This window comes from Salvelinus namaycush, chromosome 9 (assembly GCF_016432855.1).
Source record: "Salvelinus namaycush isolate Seneca chromosome 9, SaNama_1.0, whole genome shotgun sequence".
Lineage (NCBI taxonomy): Eukaryota > Metazoa > Chordata > Actinopteri > Salmoniformes > Salmonidae > Salvelinus > Salvelinus namaycush.
The window spans coordinates 30,355,517-30,367,763 of NC_052315.1; the positions used below are offsets into that span (position 1 = coordinate 30,355,517).

Consider the following 12,247-nt stretch of genomic DNA (forward strand, 5'->3'; position numbering starts at 1 on the left):
AAAGAGCTCAGAGCTCAGAGCCCGAGCTTGGAATCGATGTACATGATAAAGAAGATTCTGGTCCAGTAGGAGTGACATTTTTGGAGAAAGTGGATCCCTGTCTTTTGGCAGATACATTTGTGGTTTTAGGGTGGGTGGGAAAGGAGTTGGTTGTAGTTGAATCAGTGAAGGTAATCTGTACTGGACTTATATTTATTTGTGTTTCTTCTGCTCAGAGGAAGCGGGTGCTCTGTCTCATTTAATTTGGGTCAAGATCTGTTTCTTGCTTTGCGCTTAGGAATAGGGAACCATTGAAAGGAGTGATTTCTGGGGTAGCGTTAAGTGTGGAGGTGGAGCAATTGAAGATGAAGATTCCTGGTGTTTGTGAAGCCTGTCATTTGGTGCGACGCAGACCCGGTGGTGAGCTTGGTGAAACAGGGGAGTCACTATCAGTCCTTTTGAGTTTTGAGTCTGTATTTACCTCACAAAGTCATGTTAGGATATATAAATTATCCTGTTAGAGCTTGGGTGCCAAATCCACTCCGGTGTTTCAGGTGCAACGTTTATGGTCATGTTGCAGCAGTGTAGAGGGTGGAGAATCTTAGATGTGGTAAGTCTGCAGGGGGACATTTAGTGTTGTGGTCTCTCTTGTCGTGATGTGTGTTTTGTCCTATGTTTTTAGTTTATGTTTAATCCTCTATCCCCGCAGGAGGCCTTTCTATAGGCCGTCATTGTAAATAAGAATTTGTTCTTAACTGAATTGCATAGTTAAATAAAAAAGAGGATTGTGTGGTTTTGGTGGATAAAGTAGTGTGTGTCAACTGTAGGGGTGCCCATGTTGCTGGGGATCGGAAGTGTCCGGTGGGAGAGAGGCAGATTGAGGTGACCAGAGACAGAGTTGTGCAGAATGTTTCGTAATCTGAGGCAGTGAAGAAAGAAGAAGAGGAAGGATCAAGTGTGAGGGATCCTGAGAGGATCCCTTTGAGTAGTAGATCTGTGCCAGCACAGAGGGATAGGCCAACAACTAAAATATGCTTCAGTAAGGTTGGCTTCTTAGCGCTCATACCAATGTACCGCAGAACATCAAAGAAAATATATGTTGTGGTGACTGCTGCAGTGAAGTATTTGGGTGTATGAGATTTGATTTCAGAAGAGTGACAGGGTGTGTTCAGTGGTGGTGTCCTGTCCTCCCAGGCCATTGGCATGGTGCAGGAGCAGATAGGGTCAAAGTAGTGGAATGGGGTACCTTAATTTTTTTTATTTCCCCCTTTTTCCCATTTTGTATCACAAAGTGTAAGGGATTGATATTATAGTCCAGTTGGGGGAGGTAATGCAACATATTGGATGCCAAGCGCCATTAAACCCCAAAGAAGAAGAAGAACCGCATGGTATATCTGTGCTCCCAATTCGTCCTTTGGCTAGTGCTGTCTGAATCGGGGATTGATTAATGTGGTCTGATGAAAGCAGGTGTCTCAGGAAATGTTGCAAACTCAATTCGATTGTATTGGTTTTCTACGGGAAACAAACTTCAGTCAGCTAATAGCCAAGAGAAAAGTGTTACATTGTTACCATGTCGCGGTTACCATAGGCCGACTTGCCATTTAATCGCTTTTGTTCCGAGTGTAAAGGTTGCCGAGCGGTGATCGTGTGCTCTTATTATTTTTCATTTTTAGGGGGTAGATCAGCTTTCATATTCCATAGATTGTGGCTTTTATCAATGTAATTTTCTGCATAATTTCCAACCCACCATTTTTGGGGGGGGGGACTAATAATATTTCTACATATATAGTGCATTTGGAAAGAATTTGGACCTGTTGACTCTTTCCACATTTTGTTACGTTACAGCCTTATTCAAAAAATGGTTAAATTGCTTTTTTGCCTCATCAATCTACACACAATACCCATTATGACAAAGCAGAACAGGTTTTTACACATTTTTGCTAATTTATTCCAAATAAAAAATGGAAATATGACATTTACATAAGTATTCAGACCCTTTACTCAGTACTTTGTTGAAGCACCTTTGGCAGAGATTACAGCCTCAAGTCTTATTGGGTATGAAATTACAAGCTTGGTACATCTGTATTTGGGGAGTTTCTTCCATTCTTCTTTGCAGATCCTCTCAACCTCTGTCAGGTTGGAAGGTGAGCCTTCGCCCCAGTCTGAGATCTTGAACACTCTGGAGCAGGTTTTCAGGAGCAGGTTTTCATCAATGATCTCTGTACTTTGCTCTGTTCATCTTTCCCTTGATCCTGACTAGTCTCCCAGTCCCTGCCACTGAAAAACATCCCCACAGCATGATGCTGCCATCACCATGCTTCACTGTAGGGATGGTGCCAGGTTTCCTCCAACCAAGCTCAATCTCGGTTTCATCAGATCAGAGAATCTTGTTTATCATGGTCTGAGTGTCTTTTAGGTGCCTTTTGGCAAACTCCAAGTAGGCTGTAATGTGGCTTTTACTGAGGACTGGCTTCCGTCTGGCCACACTACCATAAAGACCTGATTGGTAGAGGGCTGCAGAGATGGTTGTCCTTCTGGAAGGTTCTCCCATCTCTACAGAGGAACTCTGGAGCTCTGTCAGTGACCATCAGATTCTTGGTCACCTCCCTGACCAAGGCTCTTCTCCCCGATTGCTCAGTTTGGACGGGAGGCCAGCTCTAGGAAGAGTCTTGGTGGTTCCAAACTTCTTCCATTTAAGAATGATGGAGGCCGCTGTGTTCTTGGGGACCTTCAATGCTGCAACATGTTTTGGTCCTTTAATGAAACTGGTACACTTTTTTATTTATCACAATTTTCTTTAACCAATTTTGGTATTTAATGCAGGGCCGACAGACAAGTTCCTTGCTTTCTCCCCCTTCCACTTGTCTCTTCCATTTTTGCGGTAATGCTGCAATTAGTTGCTTGTAATTTTGGATAGAGCAGAAGTTTCCATATCTTTTTGTTAGCTGCATGTGTGACATAACTCCACCAGTCCTATTTAGGATATAATTTACAAAGATTTTACCATTTAAAAAAAAATATATATATACACTGCTCAAAAAAATAAAGGGAACACTTAAACAACACAATGTAACTCCAAGTCAATCACACTTCTGTGAAATCAAACTGTCCACTTAGGAAGCAACACTGATTGACAATGGAATAGACAAAAGGTGGAAATTATAGGCAATTAGTAAGACACCCCCAATAAAGGAGTGGTTCTGCAGGTGGTGACCACAGACAACTTCTCAGTTCCTATGCTTCCTGGCTGATGTTTTGGTCACTTTTGAATGCTGGCGGTGCTTTCACTCTAGTGGTAGCATGAGACGGAGTCTACAACCCACATAAGTGGCTCAGGTAGTGCAGCTCATCCAGGATGGCACATCAATGCGAGCTGTGGCAAGAAGGTTTGCTGTGTCTGTCAGCATAGTGTCCAGAGCATGGAGGCGCTACCAGGAGACAGGCCAGTACATCAGGAGACGTGGAGGAGGCCGTAGGAGGGCAACAACCCAGCAGCAGGACCGCTACCTCCGCCTTTGTGCAAGGAGGAGCACTGCCAGAGCCCTGCAAAATGACCTCCAGCAGACCACAAATGTGCATGTGTCAGCATATGGTCTCACAAGGGGTCTGAGGATCTCATCTCGGTACCTAATGGCAGTCAGGCTACCTCTGGCGAGCACATGGAGGGCTGTGCGGCCCCACAAAGAAATGCTGCACTACCTGAGCCACTTGTGTGGGTTGTAGACTCCGTCTCATGCTACCACTAGAGTGAAAGCACCGCCAGCATTCAAAAGTGACCAAAACATCAGCCAGGAAGCATAGGAACTGAGAAGTGGTCTGTGGTCACCACCTGCAGAACCACTCCTTTATTGGGGGTGTCTTGCTAATTGCCTATAATTTCCACCTTTTGTCTATTCCATTTGCACAACAGCATGTGAAATTTATTGACAATCAGTGTTGCTTCCTAAGTGGACAGTTTGATTTCACAGAAGTGTGATTGACTTGGAGTTACATTGTGTTGTTTAAGTGTTCCCTTTATTTCTTTGAGCAGTGTATATAATTTTTATTTTTTATCAATGAGTATTTGAGTTTAACCATAATATTTGCTGTAATATTGGTTCTCTCTTTTCTGGTTGATTAAACTGAAATTGCAACCAACTTTCTATGGCTTGTTTTAAAAATAGCTATATTTTTTAGATTATTTCATTTTCAAATAACCGAAAATGAGAGGTTGTAATCTGAATAAAGGGGAAAAGGCCATTCTTGAACACGGGTGAGCCATTCTTACTTATCTGGTAGAGAACCAGTTCGGATTTAAGTATAGCTTTTGTATGACTGAAGCCTTTAGTGAAAGGTCTAATGCTTTAATATGTAATCATTTCTGCCATCCGAATTCATTTTCATTATATAAATAGGCCTGGATAATTTTGTCTGACTTGCCGTTCCAAATAAAATGGAACATTCTTTACTCATATAACTTAACAAGTCCTTAGGTGTCGGCAGGGCCATAAGCAAATAGGTAAACTGGGATGTGACTAAAGAGTTAATCAGGGTGATTTTTCCAGATATAGACGGGTATTTTCCTTTCCATGGTAACAAGAGCTCATCTATTTTTGCTAACTTTGTATTAAAATGTTTTGTACTGAGATCATTTTTCTTTCGGGATATAAATACAGAGTATGTCCACTTCACCGTCAGACCATTTTATTGGTAAACTACACGATAATGTAAAAGTTGTATTTTTTTGTGAACCTATACATAATATAGTAGGCTACACTTATCCTAATTGGTTGTAATCCAGAGAAGTTTGAAAAATTATCTAGATCCTCTATGAGGCTGTGGAAGGATCCAAATTATGGATTTAAAAGAAAACATCAGTGTACAATGAAACCTTTGTTTTTAAGCCCTTGATTTCTAGCAGCTTGATATTATTGTTGGATCTGATTTTTTATTTAGATGGCCATAATAAATAGATATGCTGATAGTGGGCAACCTTGTTTTACTCCTCTTTACAGTTTAATACTTTCTGGGCCTGTTTCACAGACAAAGCGTAAGCCTAGTCCCAGACTAAAATGCCTGTTTGAGCTATCTTAACTCAAAGCGACATGCATAGACTTATCTTAAAATAGTCGTAGATTTAGCCTGTTCTGGATTAAACAAAGCCGATTGCAAGAGGGAGGATAAGAGCTACTCTAGGACTAAATTTAAGCTTAAATTAATCCTTCAGAGGCAGGCTTAACTTCTGCTTAGTACTGTTTGTGAGGGAGCATGGACTATTTGGAATATCTAAATGAAGACCAACATGCGCTACAGAGGCCAGCCAGACGAGTACTTGCGGATAGGAGTAATCCATTAAATTACTTTGGTGAAATTGTTTTTGAAACCGCTTTCGTATGTACAAAGAAATTGCATTGGAGATAATATCTTTGCTTGAGCCTAAACGTTCCTCTCTGTCTCATAGAGGAAGTCCTTTACCCAATTCTCTCCAAGTTCTGATCACATTGAGGTTTTTGGCATCTGGAATCTTTCATCGTGAAACTGGTGATTTGTGTGGTGCCAGTGAAGCAACTGTGTGTAGAATAGTTCAAAGTCTGCAGGGCCATTTGTGAACTGAGGAGTCTTTACATCAAGTTTCCTGACGCTGCTGGCCAAGCCAACAAAAATTGCAATTCTATGAATATGGGCACTTCCCAGGAGTGATTGGCTGTATAGATGGATGTCATGTTCCCATCAAGTGTCCATCAACTCCTGATGCTGAGGAGTACAGGAACCGTATGAACTGGTTTTCCATCAATGTTCAAGGTGTATGCACTCCTAATTTAGAGTTTTCAAACATTGTTGCCTATTGGAAAGCTGCAACTCACGATTCAAGGATTTTTCTCAACTCTTCATTGTCTGCTCAGTTTCAGAGAGGACAACATAGTGGACTATTACTTGGTGACAGTGGATATGGTCAGAGTAATTTTTGATTTACTCCATACTTAAATCCCACAACAGTAGAGCAGCAAAGATACAACCGAGCTCATATCCGCACAAGAAGTTTAGTCAAGCGTATGTTTGGAGTATGGAAAAATCGATTCCAGTGTTTACACAATACACTTTGTTTCAAGCAAAGAAGATGCTGCAATGTGATCATTGCTACAGCTGTGCTGCACAACTACCTAAAGCAGCATTGCTGTCCTGATCCTCCAATGGAAGATCAGGATCAAGCAGATGTGCCCATGGGGCTGAGGCAGGCAATGACCAACGAGGACTTGCACACAGTTGTTTTCACATTGCAGCACTTCAACTAGATGAGATGCATTTAAATATGGAATGTATTCATTATGGCTTATTTCTGCTTTGATAATGTTTGTTCTGTACAAAATTCAAATAGTTTGCAGCAAAATTAAATGAGTGACTAAACCAAGGCTGGTTTAAAATGTAATTTGTGGTGATTAAAATACTCTCACTCATGAATATCCAAATGACAAAACATTTTTTTTGTTACATATCATATTGTTCACCATGACTGGTAATCACAATGGTCTCATTACTGTATCATACCTCTCTCTTCCAACTTCATATCCAATTCAACTAAACTAATTCTCATTTCATGTTCTTCCTTCAGATATCTCATTTTATGCTCATGAAATTCTCTGGCTAACTTTTCATGAATGGTCATCTTTTTTGTTCTCTGCTGAAAGGCGATGGCAGCATCTTCTCTAAGGGATGCTATAGCAGATGTGGAGGGTACACACTCACTGTGCACTGGCTCTTCCAACCTGTTCTGATTGCTTTCCTCTGGAAAAAGAACACCTTTAGAAGCACAAATAAACTCATATGGTCGTTAGAATGAAAGAAGAGTAAAGATTGACACAGACAGTGGAATATATTTACCAAAGGAAGTAACCAATATACTTTCTTTGGTATATGTACCATTTGTGCTCAGTTCTTCATCTGAACTGTCCAAATGGTCATCGTGTGGTATACCATCCAGAGGTTGCTGGTGCTCTATTATTACAGATAGCAAGTCACTCAATTCATCAGTCTCGTCTTTTTTTTTGGTGGTCCACCACCAGTAGTAAATCGCTCTCTTCTGATCTCTGCATTCTCTTTTTAAAGCCAGTTTAAGGTTCTTCCACAGAGTCTATAAAAGGCAGATATCATTCAATGCAAGTGATGTCACAAAAATATGAATATGAGAAATACTGATAATAATGAAGATATCTCACCTGAAGTTGTTGTACTCTTTTGTTACATTTTCATTTGTATTGAATTCAGTGCAAATTGCAGGCCAACCACTCTTTTTCTTTTGCTCAGTAGCAGTAGTATGGTTTTTACTTTCAATAACTGGATGGTTTGACAAAATTTGTTTTAGTAGTGTTTTTTCATACCCACAAAAGTTTTTTGAACCAATTATTTTTAACCTCTGCAATTGTTTTGTCTCAAGATACATGTAATGGTGTTTTCTATTCCATTCTGGGTTTTTATGAGCACCATTAGACCAACAGCATGCACTCATACTTAACCTAATCAGGATTAACCCAGGTGTTCTCATTTAGGCTTAAGCTACTTATCTTACTCCAGGACTCCATAGTCTCTGACTAACTAAGCCAAATTTAAGCCATGTTCATGAAAGCTACTTAAATGGCCTAGTTTAACTAGTACACATTAAGGCCTACTCCTGGCTTAATCTAAACCCTGTCTGTGAAACCGGCCCTCTGAGAAGTAGCATTGTTTACTATTTTACACGTGCTACTAGTCTTTGTTGACACTGCAAACTCGCTGCCTCCAGCTGTCAAAACAACAGGCCTTTGTCGTGTTAGAACAGAAAAAGCGAACATTTTCCGGACTTTCACATTCAGTAACTACTCTGTTTTACACTGTGGGCTCTCCAAATTGATTTCCCAGTCTAGGGTGCTTTCAAGACAACTGGGAACTTGGAAAAACACTTGATCAAATCTTGACGTCAGTGATCTTCAGGTCGGCTCTTGTGTGAAGAGGACTTCAAGCAGACTGGAAGATATGGCGCTGCCATTCAAGTTAACAGACTTTGTTCAGCAGATAAAGGTACAGGTATTTTGAGTTTTTGCCATTCATATTTTTTAAATCCTGAACTAAGTTAAGTTTAATGTCATAACATTCAGCTAATTGGTGCATGCAACTCAACCTCAACATGCTCATTTTATCATTTGTCTGTATCTCTGTCCATCTCCTCTTTCTTGGTGTGACAGGATGAGGTTGGGGCTCCAGTGCTGGTGGTCCGTGTGTCTGTGGCTGGTACTCATGTCTGGTGTGAAGGTTGCTGCAATGCAGTACTTTTAGGTTCACTGTAGTAGGCGTCATATACTTCTCATATGTTCACAAATTAATACAATGCATAATGCTGCTGTTTCAGACATGCTCCTAACTAACTGATGTCCATGTTGAAGGACTTGGCTATGCTGACTTGGAGAATTGTGTGCCGTGTGGCCCAGAAATGGTGCTGAGGATCGCCAGCATCAGTAAACCCCAAACTACAGCAGCAGCTGGAGGGAAAGCTGTACCTAGATGCCCCTGTCCAGAAATAAGTCCCCGAGTTCCCCCGAAAACAGGTTAAGGGAGATGTAAGTTGAGTTCTTTAAGTTACATTAAAGATACATTCTATCAAATGGGCATGATCATCTCACCTTGAACTCTCTTTTCCCACTAATGTCAATATTTGAATTATCAAAGTGCTGTGTCTTTCTTGAGGGTCTTTATTTTTCTTTGATATCTAGGTGACTATAACCCCACGGATGATTCTCTCCCCTAAGTGGCATACGGCACTAGAAGGATGCTAATAAGTGAGGGAGGACATGGAGAAGGCCAAACAACGTTTGAAACTGCCTGGTGAAGAGGAAAATGACTAATCTTATTACAAAGAGAAACCGAGGACAGCAGCACCATGTTCAAGGAAACCAAACAGGGCCAGAAGCTAAAATAATTTGAGTAAGAGGAATACTACCTGAAAGACAGCTTTGACAGTGTCATTCAAGCCTTGGCTCTTTTCCAGGATGATCCTCTCATTTCCAAACCTGGTAGGTACTCTACTCAGCAAATTGGATGCATCCAATCACAGTGCGATCCGTTTTGTCACCAAAGCCCCATATACTGTACTACCCACCAAAGCTCCATATACTACCCACCACTGCGACCTGTATACTCTCGTTGGCTGGGCCTCGCTTCATATTCATCGCCAAACCCACTGGCTCCAGGTCATCTATAAGTCTTTGCTAGGTAAAGCCCTGCCTTATCCCTGCTCACTGGTCACCATAGCAGCACCCACCCGTAGCACGTGCTCCAGCAGGTATATTTCACTGGTCACCCCCAAAGCCAATTCCTCCTTTGGCCGCCTTTCCTTACAGTTCTCTGCTGCCAATGACTGGAACGAATTGCAAAAATCTCTGAAGCTGGAGACTCATATCACCCTCTCTAACTTCAAGCACCAGCTGTCAGAGCTGCTCACAGATCACTGCACCTGTACATAGCCCATCTGTAAATAACCCATCCAACTACCTCATCCCCATACTGTTATTATTTTTTGCTTCTTTGCACCCCAGTGTTTCTACTTGCACATTCATCTTCTGCACATCTATCACTCCAGTGTTTAGTTGCTAAATTGTAATTATGTCGCCACTATGGCCTATTTATTGCCTTACCGCACTTATCTTACCACATTTGCACACACTATATATAGACTTTTCTATTGTGTTATTTACTGTATGTTTGTTTATTCCATGTGTAACTCTGGTTGTCGCTTTGCTTTATCTTGGCCAGGTTGCAGTTGTAAATGAGAACTGGCCTACCTGGTTAAAGAAAGGTGAAGTTTAAAAAAAAAGTGTATTTTGTCATCTGCAGGCACCACTTTCTTGTACTCAACCCATGCCTTCACCCTCCTAAGTGTCGTAGTGGAGAGAGCTGCAGGCCAGCATTTGTTGGATCACATAATGAAGATGTTCCGGGAACTGGGCATGCTCAACACTGTGCCAGATGAGAATGACCCCACAATCTAAACTCAGCAAAAAAATAAACGTCCCTTTTTCAGGATCCTGTCATTCAAAGATAATTTGTAAAAATCCAACTAACTTCACAGATCTTCATTGTAAAGGGTTTAAACACTGTTTCCCATGCTTGTTCAATTAACCATGAACAATTAATGAACATGCACCTGTGGAACTTACAGACGGTAGGCAATTAAGGTCACAGTTATGAAAACTTAGAACACTGAAGAGGTCTTTCTACTGACTCTGGAAAAACACCAAGAAAGCTGCCCAGTGTCCCTGCTCATCTGCGTGAACATGCCTTAGGCATGCTGCAAGGAGGCATGAGGACTGCAGATGTGGCCAGGGCAATAAATTGCAATGTCCGTACTGTGAGATGCCTAAGACAGCGCTACAGGGAGACAGGACGGACAGCTGATCGTCCTCAGTGGCAGACCACGTGTAACAAGACCAGCACAGGATCGGTACATCTGAACATCACACCTGCGGGACAAGTACAGGATGGCAACAACTGCCCGAGTTACACCAGGAACGCACAATCCCTCCATCAGTGCTCAGACTGTCCGCAATAGGCTGAGAGAGGCTGGACTGACGGCTGGTAGGCCTGTTGTAAGGCAGGTTCTCACCAGATATCACCAGCAACAACGCCCCTTATGGGTACAAACCCACTGTCGCTGGACCAGACAGGACTGGCAAAAAGTGCTCTTCACTGACGAGTCACGGTTTTGTCTCATCAGTGTTGGTCGGATTCACGTTTATGGTCGACGGAATGAGCGTTACACCGAGGCCTGTACTCTAGAGCGGGATCGATGTGGAGGGTCCGTCATGGTCTGGGGCGGTGTGTCACAGCATCATCGGACTGAGCTTGTTGTCATTGCAGGCAATCTCAATGCTGTGCGTTACAGGGAAGACATCCTCCTCCCTCATGTGGTACCCTTCCTGCAGGCTCATCCTGACATGACCCTCCAGCATGACAATGCCACCACGCACAGAACGAGCAGTATGGCTGATTTCCTGCAAGACAGGCATGTCAGTGTTCTGCCATGGCCAGCGAAGAGCCCGGATCTCAATCCCATTGAGCACGTCTGGGACCTGTTGGATCGGAGGGTGAGTAATAGGGCCATTCCCCCCAGAAATGTCTGGGAACTTGCAGGTGCCTTGGTGGAAGAGTGGGGTGTCATCTCACAGCAAGAACTGGCAAATCTGGTGCAGTCCACGAGGAGGAGATGCACTGCAGCACTTAATGCAGCTGGTGGCCACACCAGATACTGACTTACTTTTGATTTTGACCCCCCCTGCTTTGTTCAGGGACACATTATTCCATTTCTATTAGTCACATGTCTGTGGAACTTGTTCAGTTTATGTCTCAGTTGTTGAATCTTGTTATGATCATAAAAACATTTACACCTGTTAAGTTTGCTGAAAATAAATGCAGTTGACAGTGAGAGGACTTTTGTTTTGCTGAGTTAACTGCTCAAGGTAATCCATCTCCACAGCATTTTACATTCAGTGGTAACTTGTAAAATCAGCTTGGCTTTTGAGTTCTGAATATTTTTACAAGTGTTTTGCACTTTCAGGTTTCAGTGTTTTGTTTCAGGTTTCATCATTGCAATAAGAAATGACGCATAGTAAACTGCCCTTATGTGGATATCTCCTATAAGTGGGCAGGAGGTGGCTTTCTCTCCACTGTGGGAGATCTGCTCCTGTTTGGGAATGCTCTGCTCTACAACTACAAAGTGGCCTACCTGAAGGGTGGCGCAGACCTCCTGCCTGGCTTCCTCAAACCAGAGACAGCACAGGCTCTGTGGGCATGGTGGACAAGACAGGTCTCCTGGGATAAGGATGGGCTGTATGCGCAGGGCTGGCTGGTGGTGGAGAAGGATACTGCGACGTTTCCGATTGATGAATGATTTATCATCAGCATTCATTTGTATATTTGAAACTGCTTTTATACGTCTGCCTTTTATTTTGTATTTATTATGAGATACAATCTTCAACTTTGGAGTGGATTGAATTATAAGTCATTAATTTGGTAGTAATGTTGTAAATCTTGATTGAAAATCACCTTTGTGCAATTGAGACTACTCACCACTAGGAAGCAGCAGTCTACTGCTTTTCTATAAATAGGAACCAGTGATTTCTGAAGTCACACGGTGAAGTGTATTTTCTAATTAGGTTGGACTTTTGCCCAATCCCCTCCCTCTCTTACTGGTTGCTGGGTCACAGAGAAGTGGTCGAAGAGTCTTTCAATTCGTTAGTAGGTAAACAGAAGACAGTCCACCCCT

At 42.3% G+C, this 12,247-nt stretch overlaps 1 pseudogene; it reads left to right on the forward strand.

Annotated features, from left to right (window-relative positions):
- Positions 1–7,965: 7,965 nt before the first annotated feature.
- On the forward strand, positions 7,966–11,872 carry LOC120053224 (annotated as a pseudogene).
- The last annotated feature ends 375 nt before the right edge of the window (positions 11,873–12,247 follow it).